The sequence below is a fragment of the Gossypium arboreum genome, chromosome 13, assembly GCF_025698485.1.
Source record: "Gossypium arboreum isolate Shixiya-1 chromosome 13, ASM2569848v2, whole genome shotgun sequence".
Classification (NCBI taxonomy): Eukaryota; Viridiplantae; Streptophyta; class Magnoliopsida; order Malvales; family Malvaceae; genus Gossypium; species Gossypium arboreum.
In genome coordinates this window covers 98,860,145-98,871,576 of record NC_069082.1, presented here as the reverse complement: position 1 = coordinate 98,871,576, position 11,432 = coordinate 98,860,145, and the positions used below count along the sequence as shown (strand labels likewise).

Below are 11,432 nucleotides of genomic sequence, written 5' to 3'. Positions count from 1 at the left end.
TTTTTAGGGCATATTAGGAAGAATAATTACTCAAAAAGAAATAACCGAAATTAATAATTAAAAATAAAATTTCTAAAATCTAATAAAAATAAAAAGTAGTTTCAATAAAAAATTAAAACATAAAATAATAAATAAATATTTTTAAACATCTTCATCGCTGGATGGTTCGCGAGGTAGGATTGGAGATAAGATATGGAGGTGCTGACAAATCTGCTGTAGAGTAGCATCAATGCTGTCAAATCATTGAAAACACTGCTGCTCGAATCGGGTGAGGCACTCAGAGATGTCAGCATATGAAGCTGCCGCATGAACTGGACGAGAGGGTGGTGGTGGCTGAGTCGTTGGGCCCTCATGCTATGTGTGGACATCATCAGGAGTGTCCTCATAGGCCTCCTCTTCGGTAGATTGGGTGAGACGGTACTGGGAAGGGTAGGTTCCTCGGCGCCTCTCGATCATCCTCATGCTAAGTATGCTTGAGATGCCTTGTGGTCTGGCCGATGAGGGTGAGGGATGATTCTTGGGCCGCGATGTTGAAGAGCCCGAAGTGTCGTGCCAGTCGAGTCACGTAGGGGTCAATGGAGACGAACCCCTTCCTATGCCACTCTGTCTGGTGCTGAATCGCAAAGGCGATGAAATAGGCAAGGTCGATGACATGCCCTTATGACATGCACCATAAGAAGTAGACATCGTGGGTGTTGCTGACCCTAATGCTCTCTCACCTCCCTGTAATCATGTGAGCTAAAATAACGTGTGAGTACCTCAGGGATAGTGGGAGAACTAATGCCTTGGAGCGGCTAGGATTGTAGGAGGCCGTGCTAGGGGCCAAAGTGTGTCAGCACTTCGAGGGAGAGAAATGTATGTGGCGACTGAGAGTATGTAGTTCATTCTCTTCCTTGAACTCCTCCGTATATAAGCCTAGTGCAGCACCAAACTCTAGGATGCTTAGCTGGCGAATTAATCTAGCTAGGCGAAATTGAACCGTGCCGGGATCATCGTAGTTCGTCATTACAGTCTGAAGATGCAACGTTAAGCATAGGTCCATCGTGAGCTCAAGGTATGTTGGCTCTATAATCCCAAAGAATAGCTCCCAAGGGTCAGTGGTTAGGAGGGCTCGAATCAAATTAGCCAACTGAACCTGTTCTACAGCAGCCCAGTCGATGCAGCGACCCGCAATTAAAGGTCGGGGTTGAATTATTTGGAACAGTTCTTCTTGGGGCCCTCGAGGAAATTGTAGGAGAGGGTGACGAATTTTCGCAGTTAGACCTGCGGAAGAGGACGCTCCCTTAATCTTCTTTGAAGCAGGTACGACAGTTTTCTTTCCTCTTGAAGACGACATTGTGAGCCTGTAATATAAAGAATAACAATAATAGGTAAACGAATTCGAAAAAATAAAAGGCATGGATTTGGAACTAATTATTTCAGCCAATACTATTAATATGAAGCAAACTCAACCACAATAACAATGAGAATGAGAATAGAAATATAATAGGTATGAGGTTTTCCTAATCTCAATTTAACATGGAATGTATGACAACTAACCTAGGAATGCAAATTAAATGATATACATTGGCATGGTAATAGCATGAGAACAAACATAGTAATATCATGGGTATGAGGTGTTCCTAATAACTTGATTTAACACAAAATGTATGATAACTAACCTAAGAATGCAAATTAAATGGTAGAAAAATAAAAAATAGTTCAAAAGATATGAAGTTTATGTTGATAATAAGCATTAGAAATAAGTAAAATAGAAGTGAAAGGAGTAAACAAACGCTAAGGGAAAGAGATTGAGCGTCAAAAATGAAGTGGGAAGAGGCGCACGGGTGTGGCAGGGAGGCCGTGTGGAGTTACAGCGGCTAGGGTTGGGGTTTTTGAATGGGGAAAAAAGTGAATAGTGTAGGGTATTTATAGATTTTGGGCTACATGGCTAGGGCACATGCCCGTGTCCCCTAATTTCATCCTGTGTAATTCGTGAATTTCAAATTTGGGCGCGTTTAACATTTAGTACATGCCCGTGTTCCTCGGGCATGTGGGTTCACACGGTCATGTCTAGCTTCGTCCATATCTCCCACGCCCGTGTGTGCAAGCCCCACGCCCATGTTAATTTAACAAGTCCGACCACGGGTGTTCCACACGGGCGTGTCGCACGCCTGTGTTGTTTTGGCAGGCTCACCCACGGTTCTTCCACAAGGCCGTGTCGATGCCCGTGTTGTTTTGGCAGGCTCGACCATGGCCATATCACACGGCCATGGCATTTAATCGTAGCCCGTGTTGGGGAAATCTTTTTCTCTGTTTTCACACGACTTTAAGCACGCCCGTGTGCTTGGCCGTGTCTCTGTGGAAACACCTGTCTTCAAGATTTCTATTAGTAAGTTAGGAGTTACATACCAAAATTTAAAGAAATTAATATTGTTAGTGCTCGAGTTGCCTCCCGAGAAGCGCTTATTTATAGTCTAAGCTCGACTTACCTCTTCAGTGAATGGTCATGGTGGTTTGAGGAGTTTATAGCTTTAAAAATGCTAAACTTAGGATGACTCACCTCCACCGTACCGAATGGAAAAATACTGAGTACCGTAAGAGGGATTTCCTCATTCGGTGTGGTAGTGACAATGTGGGGATCTGCGGCATCTAATAAGACCTTATCACGAACCTTAAGTTAATTTGGAGAGGTATCGGCTCGTTTTGGTGTAGTTTTGGTTTGTCGGGTGTTCTTGGTTTGTGCGTCCACCATTCATTAAGTTCCTCGATTTGTAATCTTCGATCTTTATGAGCAGGTCCTCTACTATTGCTTGAGAACGACTCGTGTGCTTCCTTCAGACTCATTTTCTGCAAAGTAGGTTTCACCATATTGTTAGGTTTAGTAGAATGGTTTAAATGATCACCTTCAATTCCTGATGTGTTGCTAGAATTTTGAGCTTGAAGGGTGATTGTTTCGTCTCCCACCCGGAGTGTGAGTTCACCTGTGCCAACATCAATGATGGTTTTAGCAGTTGCTAAAAAGGGCCTTCCTAGAATTAAGGGAGTGTTGCTATCCTCTTCTATATCTACAACAATAAAGTCAATGGGAAATATAAATTTATCGATTTTAACTAGCACATCTTCGATAATACTTCTAGGGAATCTTCTAGTTTTATCTACTAATTGAATGCTCATCCTAGTCTGTTTGGGTTTCCTGAAACCTAGTTGCTTAAACATTTTGTAAGGCATGACGTTGATAGTAGCCCTTAGATCAGCTAATGCATGATTAACATCTAAACTACCAATTAAGCAAGGAATAGTAAAGCTCCCTGGGTCTTTTAGTTTGTTGGGTAGTTTATTTTGGAGAATGGCCGAGCAAACTGCATTCAGCTCCACATGCGATGCCTCGTCCAGCTTCCACTTATTTGCTAAAAGCTCCTTTAAAAATTTCATTGCGTTTGACATCTGCGATAGAGCTTCAATAAGCGGTAAGTTAATATGTAATTTTTTTAAGAGTTTAAGGAATTTACCAAATTGTTCATCTGAGCGGTCTTTCCTTGTCGCGTTGGGGTATGGCACACGAGGTTTATATTCGACTGTCACTGGTTTGTTTGTATTTTGATCTACCTCACATTGACCTTTGCTTACCACAGTTTCTTGCCTTGATTCTGGTTCAGGCTCAACTACTCCTTCGTCATCTTGAATATTAATTGTGTTGAGTTGTTCCCTTGGGTTAGGTTCGGTATTACTTGGCAAACTACCTTGTGGTCATTTGGAGATTAGTTTGGAAAGCTGGCCTATCTGAGTTTCGAGCTCTTGGATCGATGCTTGGTGATTCTTAAGTGCTGTCTCGAGTTCTGAAAATGGGTTTCTGACACTGATATAAACTTTGAGAGCATCTCTTCAAGGTTTGGCTTCTTTTCCTATTGGTAGGGTGGTTGTTGGTAGCCCGGAGGATGTTGAGGTCTTTGATTTCCTTGACCGCCCCACGAAAAATTAGGGTGGTTCCTCCAACCTGCATTATAAGTGTTATTAAATAGATTGTTTTGAGGTCGAGGATTATTACCCATGTAGTTTAATTGCTCGTTATCCATGTTGTGGCCATAAGGTTGGTATTCCGAATGGTTTGTTCCACCTCCACTTGCTTCGCACTGCATTACTGGGTGAACCTCTGAAGAATTAAGAAAACCATCAATCTTTTTATTTAAGAGTTCTACCTAATTAGAGAGCATGGTGACCAAATCGACGTTATAAACGCCAGCTGTTTTCGTTGGCTTTGTCCTCATGACTTGCCACTGATAGTTATTCAGTGACATCTCCTCTATAAACTCATAGGTATCTTCCGGTGTTTTATTGTTGATGGTTCCACCAGCAATTGCGTCAATCATTTGCCGAGTCGAAGGATTCAAACCATTGTTAAATGTTTGTACTTGGAGCCAAAGCGGTAACCCATGGTGAGGGCACCTTCTCAGAAGGTCCTTGTATCTCTCCCATGCATCGTAGAGTGTTTCTAAATCCATCTGCACAAAAGAAGAGATATCATTACGTAACTTAGTCGTTTTAGCCGGTGAAAAATATTTTAATAAAAATTTTTCGGTCATTTGTTCCCAAGTAGTAATTGACCCTTGTGGTAACGAGTTCAACCACTTTTTAGCTTTGTTCCTCAATGAAAAGGGGAACAACCGAAGACGTATGGCATCATCAGAAATTCCATTAATTTTAAATGTATCGCATAGTTCTAAGAAGTTGGCTACATGAGCGTTGGGAACCTCATCCTGCAAACCATCAAACTGAAAAAATTGCTGTATCATTTGAATAGTGTTAGGTTTTAATTCAAAAGTATTTGCAGCTACAGCAGGTCTAACTATGCTTGATTCAGTTCCTGTTAAAGAAGATTTAACATAATCATACATAGTACGTGGAGCAAGATTTTGTTTAACAGCGATTGCAGGAGGTAGCTGATTGCCTTGGTTTTTAGACATCTCTTCGGTTAGGGGTCGAGTATCATCTTCTTGCTCGTTCTCCGTGTATCTTAAGCTGCGCTTTATTTCTCTTTTGTTTCTAAGAATTGTACAGTTCAATTTCTTCGTCAAAAAGTAATGGTCCTGACGGGTTACTTCTAGTCATAAACTATAAAAACCTGCCAAGAGAAAGAAATAGTAGGTTAATAAATAATAATAATAAAATTAAATTAAATTGCAAGAAAAATAAATGGCTAAAGTAATAAAAATTGAGCGTTCCTAATATCTTAGTTCCCCGACAACGACGCCAAAAACTTGATCGCGTGATTTCGTGATAGGTTTTAAATATTTATAATTACTCGTTTTTGAGCTAACTATTACTGTGATGTAGGCAAGTGTACATATCGAGCAGTAGTATAGTTTTAGCAAGACCGGATTTTTGAACCCAAAGGAACTAAAAGTACTAGTAATGGCTGTCATTTTACTATCTAGCCTAAGAATAAAGAGATTTTGTTTTAATTAACTAATTGTCTAACTAAGAACACACAGAGAAAAGAATTGGGGAATTGCTTTTGGGAAAAATCGATTGACTTAAGACAATACCTAAGGAAAAATCCACCTAGACTTTACTTGTTATTCTGGCTCCGAATCGGACGATTTATTCATTCAACTTGTTCCTTAAAGATCCCTAAGTTATGTTATTATCCCTATTCAAGACTAATAATGTCTAATCCCTAGATTGAATAACCGAGACTTTTCTCTAATTAACACTCTAGGGTTGTATTAACTCGATCTATGGACCCCCTTATTAGGTCTCACCCTAATCCGGCAAAATCTTGTCACCCTATGTCTAGGCGCGCAATCAACTCCGCTTAATTATGACAAATGTACTCTTAGACAGGGTCTATTCCTCCTTTGAATATGAGCATTTCTTGAATCATTATCTTAGGATATCAAAACAAGAATTAAAAACACATAATTAAAAACAAGTTAAATATACGATTTAGAAAATAATAACAAGATTCGTCTTAGGTTTCATTCCCCTTAGGTATTTAAAAGTTCTAGTTCATAACTAAATAAGAAAACATCTCAGAAGAATAAAGAATACAAAACATAAAGAAAAACCCAAAACTCCTAAAGGGAAATTGAGGAGAGATCTTCAGTATTGATGATGAATCTGACTTCTGAGATGGATCAATCGACTTCCTTGGAGTAATTCCTTACTCCCCCTTCTCCGTCCTCTTTTTCTTCCTTCTTTAGGGTGTATTTATAGGCTTTGGAATTCCTAAAAGCCCTCAAAATTAACCTTTTTCTAATTGGACTCAACTTGGGCTCAGCAAGGACATGCCCGTGTTCGATTACTTCAGGCCATGTTCGAGCCTGCCAAATTGACACAGCCGTGTGGTCTGCCCGTGTGAGGAGGTCCAGGCCGTGTTGATTTCATACTTTGGCCCATTTTCTCTATTTTTGGCTCGTTTCTCGTTCCTTTCTCTCCCATGTGCTCTCCCAAGTATAAAACATGAAACTAAAGCATTAGGAGCATCGAATTCACCAATTCTAATGAGAAATCATCCATAAAATGCATTAAACTTGGGGTAAAAATATGTATAATTTATGGTTTATCAATAATCATAATTAAAATAAAATTTTATTCTGACAGGAAATAATTACAATTTTTCGGCCCCCTCTACTTAAGATGAACAATGTCCTCATTGTTAGAAGTGAATAGATACTATACACCAGGTAGGATTTTAGAAAAGATGAGGTGATCCAATTTGACTACTTAGGTACCAAGCTCTCTCTAGATCCAATCCTAGACATGTATATATCTATTACCACACTTTGTACTTTGCAACTTGTTCATTTTTTATGATTTCCACCTCTTGTTTTATTATGTGAAAAATAAAAATCCTAATAGAACCTAATCCTAAAACATTAAAGAACCTAGGAAAGTAAATGAAATAAAGTAAAGATCCCCCTTTTTATTTATTTGCATATCCTTAAGAATGTGACTCATCTTTTTACTTTCTCGACATTGGAGTCCATGGTTCGAGTATAAAGTCTAGAAATTCAGGTACAAAAAATGAATAGGTTACGAAATATATATTGAAATGTATCTCTAATTGAGTCATCCCTTATTTTTGAGTATCTCTAATAATCCTATTGCTACAACTACATGTGTTGCAGCATAGCCACTGTACCAAACTGTTCACTCCATGGAATGGTGCTAGATAAAAGGACTCTCAATGTCAAACTTAGGAAATCTGTTAAAGGTTGTTTCAATTTTGGGGATGTGGGTGAGTAGCTAAGGGTAAGGTTTAGAGTTGAAGGGGGTGACAGTTTTAAGGATAATTTAGGTGCGATAGTTGGTAACTTTGAATGAAGGTGTTTGAGGTGGTGATTCAGAGAGTTAAGGGCTATAACATGAAGGGGTTAGGTGAGATGAACTATTACTTGGGAGTGGTGATGGAACAAGGTAAAGGCTATAGGTTCATGTAGAAAAGGTTTGAATATTTTCCTTCCTAGTAGTATCTTAAGCCCAATGGTAGCTCTTTTTGGATCCTAAGCTCTTGTACTGAAAGTAAAATAAATAAATAAAAAACTTAAAGAAATTAGTGCTTGGGGTTAAAAATTGAGTCTTTATTTAACAAAACAAATACTTAAATTCTTCAACCTACATAGAAAAATATTTTTCAAAAAATTACATTAAATTAAACTCTCAAGAAAGACTAGAGGGGTCACAGATGGTCCTACTTAAGTCCCATGAGCTAAAGAAAATTTTATCTAAGTCTACCATTTTATTCAAATGTGAAAAAAAAACCAAAATTATAAAATAAAAATTGAGAAAGTGAAGAGAACTCCCTCCATTTTATTTAGGATCGTCATTGACCATGGTGGTGTCAAATGGCCATTTGTCATACCAACCATAACCACCTAGGAAGTAATCATATTCGTTCCCATCAAATTTGTCCAACATCTTATTAAGGAAAGAAAGCCCCGTAACGATCTTTCCTGGTGGCCTTGTTTAACTTCCTATAACTCTTACAAATCCTCCAACCCATGACTCGAATATTTGCAATAACTCGTCTGACACCCTTATTATCCTTTTCCAAAATTAAAATGACTCTTCTCCTTGATTCTTGGTGAACTCAACTGAAATCATGATAGGTAAAAATGGAGATAAACCTAAGTAATCATATTTCAAATGATGAGGCAAAGTCTTCAGCTCCAATTCGATTGGCTCTTTAATCAACACTTTTGGTTGTGTGTACTCCCGAGATAGTAACTCTAATGATTCCAGTGAAACTTCTTGAGTGAATCCCTTTATTTTAGCTTCTAACAAATCCCAACATTCCTCATCGACATAATCACTTGGTGAATCCTCCAGTAAAATATGTTCTAACAGATCATCTAAAGAATTGAGCTCTAATTCTGTAGAAGCTAGCGATTCCATCTTGGAAATAGCAGAGCAGTCTTCAACTATATCTGAGGATTTAGCAGCATCAAAGTCATTAAAAGTCACATCGTCATCAAAGATTTCTTTCAATTGGATATCATTTTGTTACTTATGGAATCGTTGAGGATATGGCAGTCGTCGAATCTTAGCTTTAATCGGGCAACTCTTCTATAGAAAATTTTTCGCATCTGAGAAGGGTGTTAGGTAATCAAAACTAATTGGTTTAGAGTTTACCTCATCAAGGATCACCATATCTGACTTTTATGGAACATGAGTTTCAACACTCAGTTTAACTTCCTCTTTGTCTTAAGCTACAACAGGCTCATCTTGAACCTCAACCACCTTGGGCTCCAATGTCTTTCCACTTGGCAAAAAGATTGCTTTGTAATGTTCTTTGCCCAAAATTTTTGGATCTTCTGTGTCACTCGGCCAAATACCTTGGGGTTTATTTTGAAATTCATTGGTTAACTGACCCATTTGATTCTCCAAATTTCTTAAAGTGGTATCATTCTTCACTATGTATGCCTTCAGTAGATTCTCAAGATCACTTGACAATTTAGTTGGTGGGGGTTGTTGCACTTCTTAAGAATATTCTGTTAGATAATTTTATCGAAATGGCATAACAGAGTCGCTATGGTTCGCCCATTGATTACTCCATGGAGAAATTGGATGATTCTGCCATGAATAATTATAAAACTTTGATTGTGGACCACTCCAATTCTAATTTCCCATGAAATAATTTGACTCTTGAAACGATGGGCAATTTTTAAAGAAATGGCCATCTCCACAGTATTCACAAGATATAATATTGAATAGATTTGGCTGCTAACCAGACAGATTACCATTGAAACCACTAACAATTATGTTCTTAAGGATAGAAGACATAGAGGATACTCGAGTTGCCAAAGAAGCAAGTGTGTCCACTTCATGAACTCTTGCTACTCATCTTTCTGAGGCTATTCAGTTGGTTTGCCACTGATAGTTATTGTTAGCAATTCTTTCAATAATCTCGTAAGCATCATTATAAGACTTCAAAAGAAGGGCTCCATTTGCCAAAACATCCATCATCATTCTAGTATGAATATTGAGACCAATATAGAAAGTCTTCATTTGAACGCAGCAAGGAATGTCGTGATGAGGACACTTTCGTAATAACTCCTTGAACTGCTCCCATGCTTCATATAAAGATTCTTTATAAAGTTGTTGAAATGAAGTGATTTTATTTCGGATCTTAGTGGTTAAAGATGGAGGGATATATTTCATTAAGAAACATTCAACTAACTCTTGCAATGTAGTTATGGAACTAGACGGTAAGGAGTTCAACCACGTTCATGCTCTATCTCTTAAGGAGTATGAAAATAATCTCAGTCTCAAGGTGTCCTCAGTCACCCCGACTAGTTTAAATGAGTCACTCACTTCCATGAATAGCCGAAGATGAAGATGTGGATCTTCAGTAGGAATCCCACTAAATTGACCCATATTTTGCAATAGTTGGAATATTACCGGTGTCAGCTCAAATTGTTGTACCTCGATTTTGGGTCTCTTAATACTCGAATTGAGCTCGTTGAATAGATGAATGGCATATTGTTGAATGGCACAGTTCCTATCATCGGCAACAATGATGGATTATGACTATTATAAGCGAATGTTTCTCTTAGATTTTGGTTTGGATTTTCAAAATTCATATCTTCACTCCTTCTTTCATTCACTTGTCTTCTTTTTTGTCAAAAAGTCCTTTCAATTTCAAGGTCTACTAGGAGTAAGCCAATAATTTGATCAATACTCATAAACACCTGAAACAATCGCACAAAAAGATGGAATTAAAATTTAACCGAAAAAATAGGCCAAAATGCAAAATTAGCAATTTCACAAATAATGTCTTTTAAAACAATCCCCTGCAGCGGCGCCAAAAACCTGAAACGACGAAAATGTGCAAGTGTACACAATCGTAACAAGTAATAAAGTGACAAGTAAATGTTGAGTTATCGTACCCACAAGGGGTGTGGAAAGAAATATTTATGAATGTAATTTTAAAAACACTTTGGTGAAGAAAAAAATATTTTGAATTGAAGAGGTGATTAAAAACTAGGATTTTAAAAAACTAAAATAAATAAAAATAAAATAAAAGTTCCAATACACGATTTCAAAAGATGATTTTAATCAAGATGGCATAATTGTGCTAGATTAATTATATTTCTGAACTTAGATTTATTAAACTCATGTTTATGTTGTTACGAATAAATTCACGGCAACTCGGTAATTTGCTGACTTATGAACACACTTACCTACCAAAATCCATTTATCGTTTGACTATATCTCTATGTCAATTCAACCGATTAAAGAAATTTTAATAAGTAAATGTATTAATGCACATACATACTTATGAAATTAAAATAATCGCTTGTGCATATCTCTATGCCAATTCAAACAATTAATTCAATCTCATAAGCACATAAAAGATTACATGAGGTAACAATATATTTCTACCTTGAAAGAGTTTAATCACAATAATCTTGCAACTTATGCAAGGCTAACGTATCGTTAGATACCGTTGCTAATTTAACCCTCAGCTACCTTGATTAAGTATCGTGTCAATTAATTTCAATTTCAATCCATTTAAATAATTACTTCATTATTTACCTTACAGTTGTAATGCTATAATAACTTAGTTGTGATTTTACTTAATCAGACATCTTACTGAGGCCTATAACAACACAAACACAATTTTAATAACTTAAGTAGACGAAATGCAATCAACCTAACATGAATTAAGTTTAAGTTATACTAATTAAATTAAACATATCAACATTATAAATATTCATAGACATGTTCATAACAACAACAATAAAATTAAAAGGATAAGGAACAAGAATCAAATCTAGTGTTTCTCTGAGGCTTGACTAGTTTGCTCCTCTCTTCCTTCTCCCCTTATTCTTGTTGAACCGAGGCTTCCACAAACACTAGAATGTGGTTGAATGACTCTTTGTCAAGAGGTGAAATCGAAAAGAGAATAGGAGAAGAAAATCAAGAACAATGAAGAGAGAAAAGTGAAG

At 37.4% G+C, this 11,432-nt stretch overlaps 2 non-coding genes across 2 annotated transcripts; both read left to right on the top strand.

Annotated features, from left to right (window-relative positions):
• Positions 1-4,407: 4,407 nt before the first annotated feature.
• On the top strand, positions 4,408-4,514 carry LOC128287581 (small nucleolar RNA R71). The gene has a single exon (XR_008278281.1). It is a non-coding gene; the product is annotated as a small nucleolar RNA R71 (small nucleolar RNA).
• A 4,991-nt stretch (positions 4,515-9,505) lies between these two features.
• Positions 9,506-9,612, top strand: LOC128287498 (small nucleolar RNA R71). The gene has a single exon (XR_008278198.1). It is a non-coding gene; the product is annotated as a small nucleolar RNA R71 (small nucleolar RNA).
• The last annotated feature ends 1,820 nt before the right edge of the window (positions 9,613-11,432 follow it).